At 41.5% G+C, this 15,678-nt stretch overlaps 1 long non-coding RNA gene across 1 annotated transcript; it reads right to left on the bottom strand.

Annotated features, from left to right (window-relative positions):
- Positions 1–3,707: 3,707 nt before the first annotated feature.
- LOC133506497 (uncharacterized) lies at positions 3,708–8,614 on the bottom strand. Its single transcript, XR_009796508.1, has 3 exons — positions 8,391–8,614; positions 4,651–4,715; positions 3,708–4,532 (listed from the first exon to the last, which is right to left on the bottom strand). It is a non-coding gene; the product is annotated as an uncharacterized LOC133506497 (long non-coding RNA).
- Positions 8,615–15,678: the final 7,064 nt, after the last annotated feature.

Genomic DNA, 15,678 nt, shown 5'->3' with positions numbered 1-15,678 from the left:
TATTGTTAGTTACAACTTATATTTGCAAGCAATCTTAACTGGGGACGATGAACATATTGACAAAAAAAAAAAACAACAACAGACATTGCGAAAATGATATGAGATTACCACTTGCCAGGGTGAAGCTGAGCTTTCCTAAATTTAGCTCTATAATGAAACACTGATTTGCAGTAATTATCCATCTGGTTAGGTTTTTGATTGAAATTCATGATTTGCTGGTTTTATTCTTTGAACACAGTGAATTTATGTGCAAGTGAGCTCATCTGAGTTCATTTTGTGCACACCTATGTTTTGAATTAAAAAAAAAATCACATTTAATTTTTCCAAATAAGAAGGGTTTGATGAATGCACGTATGAAACCAACAGGGTTCATTACCTCCAATGAGGTTAAGAACTGCCTTGTACAATAGTGAAGCTGCTAAATAAACAAATTCTTAAATTGTTTAGCCCACTAACACAGTATAGCTACTTTACAGAACAGGCTGGTTTTAAGGACTGGAAACCAGCCCTATTTGCGCTAGAAAACAGAGTTGGAGCTATCAGGGGCACCCTGATTACAGATGTGTAGAAGATGCTCATAAGGAGATGAACAGAAAAGAGAATTTGTATGGACTTCATCTATGGTGGCTGCGTTCTGCTCCAAACGGTCGTACTACAACCCAGTGAAGGATGTGCACCACGTTCTCGCTACTTGCAGTCAAACAACGAGCACAGATTGGACTCCAGGACCTTAAAGACCTGTAGACAGATTTTATTCTTATTTATTGAGCCCAGAATCCTGGAAAAAAAACGTGTATATTTATTTCCTTTATTTATTTATTTTGAGAATATATTTTTACAGATATGACACAAAATAAATATGAGTACATCTTTTATTGGTTTTAATGTGTGTCATTTCTGCATATTCACATACATTAACATCTATTAATTCAACAAAAAATGCATTTCCAAATTCAGTAATTTTTTTTTTTTTTTTTTGCTATTTAAATGCTACAGTGGCACAGCGACATGACTGATTTGACCGTTAGCCTCACAGTTCTGAAGACCTGGGTTCAATCCTAGACTCGCCTGTGTGGAGTTTGCATGTTCTCCCCGTGCCTGCGTGGGTTTCCTCTAGGCACTCCGGTTTCCTCCCACATTCCAAAAACATGCAACATTAATTGGACACTCTAAATTGCCCCTAGGTGTGATTGTGAGTGCAAACATTTGTTTGTTTCTATGTGCCCTGTGATTGGCTGACAACCAGTTCAGGGTGTACCCTGCCTCCTGCCTGATGATTGCTGGGATAGGCTCCAGCATCCCTGTGACCCTGGTGAGGATAAGCAGCTCAGAAAATGGATGGTTGGTACATGCTTTTCACTGGACAATGATTGGAGTTTCTTAATGTTTAAGTCAGCAAATCAGAGGATTTATTTACAGTTCACAATGGACAAGCTGAATAGATGTAGCAGATACTGATGACTATAAAAAAGATGTTAAACAGAAGGAAGGTTTGCTCTAGATTGAAAAACATGGAATAGAGGTCAAAATATCTGTTAGCCGCTATAGCTTCATTAAAAAAAGGAAAAAAAATACATATATAATTGTCATCAACATTATTGACAAATATTCATCGTCATTCTAACGGCAGGCAGTAAATAACACAGTTCAAAGTCATAAAGAAAATACATAGACACGAAAGACATATTCAAATGAGTGTAAATGTAGATTTAATAAAATAGAAAGTGATTCTTCTTGTTGGTTCTGCTTATTCCCTACATTTTCTCAGCGATAGATGTCAATTCATGTTTACAAGGACAGAGGACCAACACTATCACTAATTTGATAAAGGTCACTAGAAAAAGGAGGTTTGATAAAACTGAGCAATCAGTTCCATGTTTTGCTTTCTTTTTTTATTATTTGGTTGCAACAGCACATAACTGGAGAATATATGACAATAATAATAATAACAAAAACAAACGTGCCGCACACATTTCAACAGCAACCATGTTTTATATTGAAAAGGAACTGAAGGGATTCAATGTGATTAGAAAACTTGCATTTCACCACAATTAACAAGTGACTAGTAGGGCGGATGCTGTGCAGCGTTCTTTCATCCTTTCCGTCATCATCCCTTTATTTCTCTCTTCACTTGCCTACCGACAGGTGAGTCATCCCCTTTTCTTGGAACAACCCACAATGAGTGCACAACTCTGGCAGAGTGAGTGGAGACATACGAAAGAGTGATTGTGACAGTGGATGATGTGCCAAAGCTTTGCACATGAACATGTGTGGAATTTATTGGAGTGTTATTCGTTTGTGTCAGAGTTCACTCGACAGATCCTTTAACCTGTTGTGTATGCTCCAAGTTTCTTTTGATTTAACAATTATTTAACTAAAATGCAAGTTTTGAATGAAGGAATTGACACATCTTTGCAGTGCAATATAAAGGCATACTCAATGGACATTGGAAATTAATCATTTGAACACTGCCTGGAAAAAATATTTCAAAATTGTAAATAGATTATTACGATGTGAGGATTTGAGTTTTGGCTTTTTTTTTTTTTTATTGTTCCACAAGAATTATGTTACACCAACCACTATCCATCCAGCCATCCATCCATCTTCTATTGTGCTTCTCCTCATTAGGATCGCAGGTGGGCTGCAGCCGACAGGTATGGTATAGCCTTGACTGGTTATCAGTCAGTCGTGGGACACAAATACCGCTAGTTATTTATGCTCACATTCACATCTATAAGGACAAGTTAGAGCGTTAAACCAGCTCGACAAAGGATACAATAGTTGCCAATAATTTGTACTGACTCTTTTCACCTTTGACATCGTCTACCTACATAGTTATCCCGAACCTGATGTTGAAATTGATGACACGGTGTGCTCTAATTTGACCTTTGACCACATAGGCCTTTTTTTAATGTCAGATTTTATTTAAAAGGAAAACCAATGAAGAACCGTCTTTGATGTAAAAGGAAGCTCGATAAGAAAGGAGGACATTGTGTCTAGGAAAAGTGTCAGAGTGGATGAATTCTCAGATAGGGGTACGCAGGGTGCGGTGAGAGGACATCAGAAGGAAGGTTGAGTACCAGCATGTGTGTGTGTGCGTGTGTGTGTTACTGTTCAAACCAGGACAGAGTGAGGAAGGAATGGCTTGAAGGTTTGTTAAAAAAAAACCGAAAAAAAAAAAACAGGTGGCTTTGTGAGAGAAGGAATTACCAACAGTAACACTGCATGTGGGTTCGAAGTGTTGCAGCCTGTCATGCTGCAATCTCCCTTTGAAGTGTGTGTGTGCTGCTGGGATGGGGGAGGCATGTTTATGTGAGTCAAAGTGACTGCATAGATTCATGTCAGCACAACTTCTGTGTGTGAAAGAGCAAAAGAGAGAGAGGCAGCGCGCGTGCGTGTGTGCGCGTGCATGCGCCAGTGTGTGATCTATGAATCTGTGTGAAGGTGAGCCAGGGGTTCTCCTGACCAGAGGCATGTCTGACTGATCTGTGAGGGCTTGTGTGTGTGTGTGTGTGTGTGTGTGCTGTGCCACGCCTCCTCCCCCAAATTTTTCCTGTGGCGCAGTCATCTGTGGGGTTTTCCATCAAATGTTTAGATCACCCATACTTGATCCAGCAGGCGAGCACTTATGAAGGGACAGCAAGAGGGGGGAAACATCATTTTGTAAAAGGAAGATTCAGATTGATCATGAGAGTTTTTGCCTGGCATGGTTGAGGTGGCAGGGTAATTCTATATATAAATGTATTTAAGACAACCTGATTCATTTGCAAATTCATCCATTTTCTTCCACTTATCTTTTTGCAGGGAGGCCCAGACTTCCCAATACAGCCACTTCCTCCACCTATTGCGAAGGAATCCTAAGGCTTTCTTGTGCATACCGTGAGAGATAGTCTCTCCAGCGTATCCTGAGGCATCCAGGGCGTCTCCTCTGAGTGTGACACGCCAGGAAAACTTCACCGGAGAGGTGTCCAGGAGGCATCCTAAACGAATGCCTGAGCCACCTCATCTGGCTCCTCTCAATGCGCAGGAGTAGTGGCTCTACTCTGAACCCCTCCCCGATGACCAAGCTTTACACCCTATCTCTGAGTAGAGCCGGGACACCCTGCAGAGGAAACTCACTTCGGTCGCATGTATCCGGGATCTTGTTCTTCCATCCATGACACATACCTCGTGACTATAAGTGGGAGTAGGGACATAGGTTGACCAGTTAATTGCCTTTCCGGTTAGCTCCTTCTTCACAACAATGGACTGGTATAAAGTCCGCATTGCTGCAAATGCTGCACTGATTCGCCTGTTGATCTTCCGTTCCATTCTTCCCTCACTTGTGAACGAGACCCCAACATGTTTGAACTCCTCCGCCGCGGAAAGGAACTCATCCCTGACCTGGAGACTGGATTTCACCCTTTTACAAATTAAGACCATGGTCTCACATCGAGAGGTGCTGATTCTTGTCCCAGTTGGTTCACACTCGGTTGCAAACCTCTACAGTGAGTGTTGGAAATTATGGTTTGATGGCGCAAATACAACATCATCTGCAAAAAGCAGAGATACAATACTAAGCCTAAGAATTCTGTCCACTGAAGTTATGAAAAAAATAGCTAACGTACTGCAATATTATCTGGAATACATGATAGAGAATCGACTTCAAACCTGTTCTGTTCAGTCGCCATTTTGGAAGCTTGTGGGACATGGCAACTGTAGCAACTGGGGCGGAGCTTAAAAACACCAGTCAGAAAGTTCAATTAGACCAGAGAATCTTATTTCTCAACATCTTGGAGTCTTTCAGGTGTTTTTATAGCAAACTCCATGCATGCTTGAATCTGTCTTGCTCTGAGTTTCACCGTGCCACTCCACCATAAAGCCTCAACTGGTGGAGAGCTGCAGTAATGGTTGACTTTCTCGAACTTTCTCCCATCTCCTTACTGCATCTGTGGAGCTCAGCCACACTGATGTTTGGGTTGATTTTTATCTCTCTCACCAAGGCACTCCTCCCCTGATTGCTCAGTTATATATATATATATATATATATATATATATATATATATTATATATATATATATATATATATATAATATATACACACACACACACACACACACACACACACACACACACACTAATTATTATGATGAAATGGGTTTGAACAAAAAAAAAAAAAGGCCTCAATGTAACACATCCTCCCATGATATGCGCTGCTCTATTTCATTGAGTAAAAAAAAAAAAAAGAAAAAAAATCCCAGACCACCCTGTAATGAGGTAATACGGTAGTCTTTTCTTTTTTTTTCAAAGCTTTCAACACATTTCCGACACCGCCCTATCAATGACAAGAGTTGTGTATGAAAGAGCATGTGGTTGTGCGTATGAGATAGGTGAGGGCTTTTGTTTTTGTCAAATGGCAGGCAGGTGTGGAAGTGATCCCTGCTGGTACGTAACTCCAGCAGGCAATGCCCACACAGGCCATCTTCCTGCGGTCGACAACACACGTGCGCACACATGCAACATCACACGCGCCCTGTCCTTCGTCGCCTTTTTGTGCGTGAGATTAATGCCGCGAGTGACTCATCTGCGGTGAACTCAGACAAAACAAACCTCTTGCCCAGTGCTCACAACAGGTATGCAGGTTTTGACTAACAAATAATTTGACCTCTGAGAGACCCAAAAGTGATTGTTATCTACACTTTTGTATACATGCCTGACATAATGTCCATTTGAAAGATAACCTCGCCATAAACATAATCTTGCCCTGTGTGCGCTCCTCCCGCAAAATATCAAATGTCCTATAGGTTAAGTCTTAACAGACATTACAAAAAATTCTCCCAAAAACTCAATCCATTTTCTATCAGACTTTGCCTCATTAGATTTGAGCTAGAACCAATGACGTGGAATAAAAACTGGACTGTGCACGAACCCCTTTCACATGGTAATTCGGCTTCAACTTCCGGTCATGACAAAACATTGCTTTGGGTACAATTTGCCGTGAAAGTTGACATCCTTACAATTTCATATTGTAAAACATAATAACATCGAATTGAATTGGAATATGTTAGGTTTAGTTTTTTTGTTGCGCTGTTGTTGTGAAAACCGTGCATGCGGTCGCAAAGAAGTAACCTTTTACCGGTAAGTGTGTTTCATCTTAACCTTCAAAATTATTCATCCATCCATTTTCTTTGCTGCTTATCCTCACAAGGGTTACGGGGTGTGCTGGAGCCTATCCCAGCTGTCAATGGGCAGGAGGCGGGGTACACCCTGAACTGGTTGCCAGCCAAACGCAGGGCACATCGAGACAAACAGCCACACTCACAATCACACCTAGTGACAATTTAGAGTGTCCAATTAATGTTGCATGTTTTTGGAATGTGGGAGGAAACCTGAGTGCCCGAAGGAATCCCACACAGTGCACAGGGAGAACATCCAAACTCCACACAGACGGGTCTGGGATTGAACCCGGGACCTCAGAACTGTGAGGCCAATGCTTTGCCGGCTGCCCCACCGTGCCCCCCTTCATAATTAATAATTATATATTTATCGCATCATTCTCCATAACAATGTGTGTATGTTTACCAGAAGTCAGAGCCTGTTGACCACGGCAGAACCAATAATGGATGCAGAGTGTGCAGTCCAGTTATTATTCTACGTCATTGGCTGAAACCTAGGCCATCTTGGGCAAGAGATTGGATACCACAGATACCACGTGTTCACGTAGAGATTGCGATGTCGAGAAAATTGTTTTCATCAAAGGGAATGCACATACAGTGAAAATATGCCAGAATTTGTTCATTTCTCAAGCGATTTTCATGAACTTTACTTCTTTTTTCAACATCAGAATGTGCTGTTAAAACAGATAATTTAAAAAGCAGATCCCCAAAAAACTTAGCAGGGAAAAGTAACATTCTGTGCTGTGATTGTATGGTGTTGTGTGCAACCTTATGCACCACACTCCAAAACGAGCCTTCTTATTTTGGTTTTCATGCCGTCCACAAAAATGAAACGTGCCGATATTTTGACCCAACTAACTTTATTTCGCTGTCAGCATCAAGTTCATAGGGTTTTTTTTAATCTGCCCATTACTCATAGCCAGTGCGACTGTTGTCTGTTTCCATGTGCCCTTCGATTGGTTGGCAACCAGTTCAGGGTGTACTCTGCCTCCTCCCCGATGACAGACTGGGATAGACTCCAGCACTGCCACAACCCTCATGAGGATAAGCGGCTCAGAAAATGGATGGATGGATGGATGGATATCATTCATAGCTACTCTGGATACACCGTGGAATAGTCATCAGCCAAACATCGGTACATAATATATACACAAACATTCACGCTTACATCCTCACCTCTGGTCAATTTAGAATCTTTTATTAATGTGACGTGCAAGTTTTTGGAGCCAAGACTGGAACTTTAAATATCAGAAATCTGAGTCAGGCAACCATTATCCGATGATGCCACCTAGTATTTCAAACTGCAAAAGGATTATCATTTTGAATTAGATCAATTGAAGTTGAGATGAATGTTTCACACTGCTCCGCATTATTTTAAATTATTATCATCATAATTATCACATTCTTCAACATGCTACGTAAAACAAAAATGTCTGTGTGATTTAACCATTGTTTTAAACACATTACTAAGAATGCTGTATGCGATAAATGATGAATCTGTAAAGGAAAAATACATCCATCAAATTTCTGAACCACTTGTCGTCACTAGGGTCACAGTTGGCTATCTTACCCGACTTTGGGCAGGAGGCGGAGTACACCTTGAACTTTTCACCATCCAATCACAAGGTACATATACATAAAAAACTATTCACACTCACATTCACACGTATTGACAATTTAGCGTCCTCAGTGAATACCATGCACGTTTTTGGAATGTGGGTGGAACCGGAGTATCCGATAAAACCCATTCAAGCCATGGAAAAGTTGTACACTTCACACAGAGGCCAGATTTAAACCTGGGACCTCAGAACCATGAGGCAGATGTGCTAAACAGTCACCACCAACATCCATCCCATTTCTACAATGCCTATCCTCATCAGGGTCACGCATATGCTGAAGTCTATCCAGGCTAACTGCAAGCAGGATGTGAGGAAACCCCTTAACTGGTTACCATCCAATCACAGATCACATATAAACAAACAACCATTCGCATTAATTCATACATACGGACAATTTAAAGTTATCAATTAACCTACCACGCATGCTTTTGGTACCTGAGAGGAAACCAGAGAGCCCGGAGAAAACTCACACAGGCATGAGTGGAAGATACAAACGCCACACAGCCAAGATTGGATTTGAACCCAGATCCTTACAACTGCGAGGTGGATGTGGTAACCAGTCATACGGCATGCCTTGTGACAAAATTACATGCAAATTCCATTTTTTTTTTTTTACCCTCTCCACAGGTGGTCCTTGGCTCTTGGATGACTCTTCTGAATATTTGTGGCACTCCTCTGTCAGAAATCTTGCGAGGAGCACTTGATCCAACCAAATTTATGGTCGTATGATTGGCTTTCCACTTACATACTATGGCCCGACCGTGCTCACTGGAACATTCCAGAGCTTAGATATGCTCCTGTGACCAATGCCATTGCTGTGTTTTGCATCAATTGATTTGCATCATCAGATGTCTTTTTTTAACTCACACCCTCCCAATGAGCCCTTTTTGTAGGCTATCAATTAGCACTGAAACAGCTGATATTCATTTTCACTGACAAGGGTCTGGATTGCTGTCTGATAATTGATAGCTCCCGTAGGTGGCTACTTCACACTGGCAAAAGTGCATACCAATCCAGGATGTCTCGCCAGGTTTACATGGATCTCCCCCTCCACCTAAAGCGTTTCTCCTTAAAAAAAAAAAAAGAAAAAAAAAGGCAAACACTCTTAATGAAAATGTTGATCTCCAACTTTAAACAAGATGACTTATAAAGTTTGGGTTCCGGTGAGTTCAAGTCAAACTCAATTAAATTCTGGTCTAATGTCAAGTTTTTATTGAGCATTTGGCAAGCAGGTCACAATCCATTCATCCATTTTCTTATCCGCTTATCCTCACAAGGGTCGCGGGAGTGATGGAGCCTATCCCAACTGTCAACGGGCTGGAGGCGGGGTACACCCTAAACTGGTTGCCAGTCAATCGGAGGGCACATTGAAACAGACAACATTCACATTCACAATCACACCTAGGGGCAATTTAGAGTGTTTTGGGGATGTGGACGGAAAACCGGAGTGCCCAGAGAAAACCAACACAGGCACGGGGAGATCATGCAAACTCCACACAGGCGGGGCTGGGATCGAACCCTCAACCTCAGAACTGTGAGGCCAACACTTTACAGCTGCCCCACCGTGGCACCATGGTCAAAATACTTTCCTAATAATTCTAAATACTGTGTACATATGAAGTGGTCAAAAAGTCAGAAAGTTCCTTGGCCTAACAGATGTTGGATTAAATAATGGCACTATATTTATTGTCAACATTCACATTTTTGCATCCCTCCACCCTTCTCATCTTCTCTCTCTCTCTCTCTCTCTCTCTCTCTCTCTCTCTCTCTCTCTCTGTCTCTTTCTTTCTCATCCTCTCAAACTGGGTGGAAGTAATTAAAGCAAGTGGGGCTAAATTGAAGTGCATTGAACTCATCTCTCACACGCTCCTGCCCTGTCAATAGGTCGCTCGCCAAGCTATATCGACCTCAGCCTGACTGACTGCATAACGCTCCTCTGTGCACTGTGCGCAGAAGTGATTGTGAGGAAAAAAGGAAGGAGATGAAATGGCTGGAAAGATCTGTGCAAGACAATTTTCACCACAATAATTTCCCTGCAATCCATCCCCTTCATTGTTACCTTATGTGCCCTCTTCGCTACTTCTGACTCCCATCATTTCTCCTTGCTCTCTAAATGTCTTTGTCTTGTGGGAGGGGTAATGATTTTATTAAATGAGAGCCATGCACTTCCCCACGCCACTACATTAACGGATCGATGGAACAGTATTTGTGTGCCAGCGCAATTCATATACTGTAGATCATGCCGTCATCATAAAGACCCAGTGACACCCCAGGTGACCCTGCACTGCGACAAGGATTTACTGATCCTCAACAAGAATAAACATGAGCGCTGCGGTGCAGTGGAATCAGCAAAGGAGGAAGAAAGAATAAATTATTATTGAATATTCATCGGGAATTCCCCTGAAGGTCTCGACATGACAAAAAGGCACCCAACATACCGTCAATGGGAAAGTAGAAGAACTCGCTGCTGCTGTTGAAATGCCATTTTCTTTGACTTGATCTGGATTCAATTGGAGTTCAATTGATGTCGCTTTTGAGATCAATACTAACGGTTTGCTCACTCAGGTCCTACCTCCACTGAGATTTGACAGAACCATTGGAATCTTTTCTACTCTGAATGTTATGTTAATTCAAAAGCCACAAAGGATTTTTAGTGCTACCTAGAAAAATATATAAAAGCCACATCTTTTTTTCTTCTTCATAATTTTACAATTGTTACTACATGTTGCACCGGTGTTAAGATGAGGATTGTTGAGAATCTTGTCAAATCACTCCTTAAAAGAGCGTTCACAGACAATCGAATGTCATCAACTCCATCATCATTGATTATCATCTATCAGATCATATCATATCAATATCAACAACAGTTTACATATCCTCATATGGATCATTTGGATATTACATCATATGGATGGAAATGACCTCTTTTATTGTTTTATTTTGTGTTACCATTCAGATTTTTGACAAATAAAGAGATATTTTCCAGATCTAAAAAAAAAAACCCAACTTAAATTAATCTTGACTTCCCCCATTCATTGTACTCAGACAAAATTTTTGACCAAGATTATTTTTGTTTTTTTTAATATTGCAGGTGTGGTCAGGTAATTTCTTTCAGAATAATCCAACTGGAGGTGGAATGGTGGAAAGACTGCCTCACAGTTCTGTGGATCAGGGTTCAAATCCAGGCCGCGCCTGTGTGATCTTTGCTTGTTCCCCCAGTGTCTGCGTGGGTTTTCTCCAGGCACTCCGGTTTCCAACCACATCCCAAAAACGTGCATTTATTGGAGTCTCCAAATTACCCCCACGTGTGATTGTGAGTGCAATTGTCGTCCGTCTCCATGTGCCCTGCAATAGGCTGGCAACCAGTTCAGGGTGTACTGCGCCTGCTTGAGGACAGCTGGAATTGGATCCAGCACTCCTGTAACCCTTGTGAGTATAAGCAGCTCAGAAAATGGATCGATGGATGGATGAATGGATCATCCAAATGGATTTAAAAAGAAAAGATAAAAAGATGTTCACCTGATTTTGACAATCACTTGTTCAAAAGACTTTTCCCCAAAAACACATTGACTTCATTTCTTTTTGTGTGACACTAATATGTTTTTGTGAGATTTAGTCCACATAAAAAGATAAATCAGTAATGACAGCAATATTTTAGCTTTAAAGTCATTGATGCTGTGGTGGTTCACTCGCTGTGCAGGCAGAACGTTTGAGTTTCTACTCAGAGACTGAATAGTTCAGTGTTTTATAAGTGGCCTGTGAGTGACTAGCAACCATTCCAGGGTGTAGTCTGCCTGAACCCAAGGTCAGGCTCCTGGTTCCTGCAACCATAAAGTGGATGAGTGTAGGACCAATGTGTAATGTTGTTCTATTGTATTAAGAAGTGAACTCTACAGAAACAAGCAACCTTCTGAGACAAGCTTGAACTTAAACAAGCAACAGTGCTCACATGTCCAAAGGTGAGATGAACAATAAAGTCAGATTCCTAAATTTAACTTTTTCTGCAAGAATATAAGTGTGACATTATGAGCATGGACACAATACCGTAGCAAATCAGCAGCAAATAAAGTGACGTACTAAAGGTTCAATTTGATTGCTCGGATAGCATCACTGATGGTGTAGAGGTACGCCCGCCTGACTTTGGTGCAGGCAGTGTGGGTTCGGTTCCCACTCTGTGCTCTGTGACTGACTGGTGACCACTTCAGGGTGTATTCTGCCTTATGCCCAAAATCAGCTGAGACAGGCTTCAGTGCTCCTGTGACCCTTGTGAGGACAAGTGGTTTAGAAAATGGATAGATGGATGGATGTGAAAAGCAAAGTGACTACTGTATATGTATAACATTGAAGCTTTCCCAAGATACCCCCAAAAACAGATAGTTCATGTGCACATAATCAGATTCTATCGAAGGATGTTGTTTTCCACCCGTTAGTTCCCTTTTCCCCCTCACTCAATCACGAGCAACAAAATGGAAGTGTGGTTTTGTCTACTGGCATGTCATGCTCTTAGAACTAGGTGTGACCTTACAAGGACATCATCTTCATAGCACTATCTGCTGGAATACGTGTTGCCTTCAAGGTAAAACGTGATTCATCATCAGACACGTTTTGTCTGAATGACGGGGTACGAGCCAGAAAGTAAAAAAATAATTGCAACATTTGCAGAATAAATATAGTGTGTGCAATGTATTAAAGATGCTATCCATGTAGGTTTTATTTTTTAATTTTATTACAAGTCTCAGTTAAAAATTGAGGAAGAGAATTCATCAGTTCATGTATAGAAATTGTCTTTGAGAGGGGTACAGTATATGCCTATTCTCATGTTTTGTCATGCAGGGTTCATACTCAGTCTGACCCAAAAAATTTAAGGGCTTTTTAGGGGCATTCTTAGGGGCTGACCCGAAAAATTTAGGGCCGACATGGAAAAAATTTAGAACTGACACGAAAAATGTAGGACAATCGTGGCAAATCAATAGTAAGGAAAAAAGACTCCCCTAATGGTGCCATCAACCGTTCTTGGTTCATCAAATGTTCCAGTACCTCAGTACCTGTGACAGTGATCACCTGTCACCCCTTGTGGTAGTTCTCATTGATATGACCATTGTCAATGTCTTCACATAACAGTCTACAGAAAAACTGTTTCTAACTACAATTGCAACTATATACACAAATGTCTTCTACTGATGTCTGTCTCAGCACCCCTACTCTAGCTCCTTGAGCCTACCCAGTGCCTCCTCTATTAGTTGCTGCAGAGGTGCCAAAGTGGCTCTCTTGTCCTTTGCTCTGCCTCTGAGTGCATTGGCCTCGGTGATAAACCTCAGATTCCTCTTTTCTTCTGCCTCCTCACACAGCCTGTCAGCCTTCTCAATAAGCGTAGATATGTCAGTCTCTATTCTGGCTTTTTTGGCTTTGAGGCAGTAGAGCTGAAAAGTGGGCAGCGATGCCAAATGTAGCCAGATACAAAGTCTTCCTTTCCCCACAGTGGTAGTTTTTAGCAATGTCACTGTCTGGGAACATGACTGCAAACACTTTCGAATTATTTTCACAAGATTTGTAACTGTAATGGTTGCAGATCACTTTTAAAGTCCACACGATCTCTGCCTTTAACGAGTCCGTCTTCGTGTATTGAACTACGTTCATAAAGCCTGACTTCCGGCTGGTTGAAGTCGATGACTGGACAACTGTAGGTGCACATGCACTACCAGTACCACTGCCTGAAGTTGATGCTTCACTATCTTGATATTTTAGAAACAGATTCATACCAACGGAAGATGAGAGAGTCTTCGCCAAATCAGCGTATCTCGTGTCAGCATGTTTTTCCGGTGCGACTCCAGCGCTTTGACGCCCAACATCAGCTGGTAACTCTGCTTTCACAAATGGCAGTGACATGTGCCGATCTTTTGGATCTCAACGAACCCAGCTCCCGAACCCCTTACTTTCAACCCAAGCGTATTGAAAAATGCACTTCCCCATGATACAAGTTGGATCGATGAAAGAACTACACTACGTCGTAATGAAGACGAAGTGAAATGCCTACTCACGGAACAAACAATGGAATATCGACAAGATGGCAACTAGTTGTCAACACGGTGACTTCCGTTGACAATTTCCGGCTGTTTTGGATGCCAGACGGATCGCTATTTTTTTTAAATAAAAGATAATTTTTTTTTGGGAGAATTTTGGCGGTAGAGGTCCTCCCTTTGATTTTTTTTTTAATTTAAGGCCTTTTTAGGGGCTTGACCGGTTTTTGCTGATTTTTAAGGACTTTCATGACCCCCTAAATGCACCTTCGAAAATTTAGGGGTTTTTAGGGACTTTTAGGGCCGCGTGCGAACCCTGTCATGTGATCATTATTGCCCATGAAATTCAAATCAATGGATGAAGTATCACATGCATGTCTGCCAAAAGGTGAGAAAACAAAGGGAGCTAACATTTCAAAACATCCACAGTATCATTGAGGGAGAAAAAACAACAGCATTTTAGAAGTATTTGCTCCAAATTCCAAGCACAACACAGGTACACAGCATTTATGTAACAAATGCACCTGTTATTTTGATTCTTATTTTGACCCTGTGTTTCTGCCCAGCTGTGTTGCAAAAAGCCTCTACATGTTAAGACATGAACATCCACACAACCTGTGATTTTTATCGCCATGTGTACACATTTTCGCACACACACACACACGCACCCACACGCGCACACACCCACACACACACGCACACACACACTGACCAGCTGTTTCCCCCTTCCACGACTCTTTGATGTTTGTACTTTGCCATTCTATCCTCAGAACTTGCAATCTCCTTATCTATCTTTCTTCCACTTAACATACACACACCCGTACACATACACACGAGAACATGCACACACACACACACACACACACACACACACACATACACTTGCCTCTTTATATGTACGTCAGTTTTCTAATTATTGTTCGCAATCCATCTTCTCCAATGTCACCTGTCCACTGCAGAATTTGTGAGTTCTGAAGTATCATTGTCTGGTTTTCTCTGATGGGTACTTTGTACGTACAGTACATTGTTGGAACAAAAAGCTTTCACACTCAGCTTCATGAATCATCCATCCACCAATTTTGAGAGCCGCTGACCCTCACAACGGTCGCAGGAGTGCTGTCGCCTATCCCAGCTGTCATCGGGCAGGAGCCAGGGTACAACCTTTACTGGTTGCCAGCCAATCGCTGGGCACATAGAAACAAACAACCAGTCACACTCACAATCACACCTACGGGCAATTTAAAGTGTCCAGTTAATGTTGGATGTTTTTGGGATGTGGAAAGAAGCCGGAGTGCATGGAGAAAACCCACGTAGGAACAGGGAGAACACGCAAACTCCACACAGGCAGACCCGGCATTGACCTCAGAACTCTGAGGCCAACACTTTCCAGCTGAGTCACCATGACGCCCTTTACGAATCATATACTGTATTTTGTAAAGAAGAGTTAAGTTATAAATAAAGTGTAAAAAAGGTTTGTTGATTGATCATTCATTTTGGATTAGAGGCTGTTTTATTTCAATCTTAGCTTGTTGGACACATAAAAGTAGATAATGGGACTTTTAAATTCAGTGCATTAGGGCAAGTTAGTGATTTTTTTAAGATATATCTTTTCATGGTCTAATTTTCCAGATTCAATGTATTTAGTTTTATGTTATCATCTAGCTGTTAAAACAGTCCTAATTGCATGGAGACATGCGGTGCTATTTCTTGTGGTTCGTACCTCAATTGGTTAGTGGCAGTAAGCAACGTAGTTCTGAGAAGGATCTCCAGGTCAAGTACTCAGCAAGCCTCACCATTTTTGCATGTGTTTCAAACCATATTTCCTTTACAGTATCTGTAATTTGTCGAGTCCTCCTTTTGTTATTTAGTCTTGTGTTTTGTTTTGTT

Source organism: Syngnathoides biaculeatus, chromosome 9 (assembly GCF_019802595.1).
Source record: "Syngnathoides biaculeatus isolate LvHL_M chromosome 9, ASM1980259v1, whole genome shotgun sequence".
In the NCBI taxonomy this organism is placed as follows: Eukaryota; Metazoa; Chordata; class Actinopteri; order Syngnathiformes; family Syngnathidae; genus Syngnathoides; species Syngnathoides biaculeatus.
This window is presented reverse-complemented; position numbering and strand designations above follow the sequence as displayed.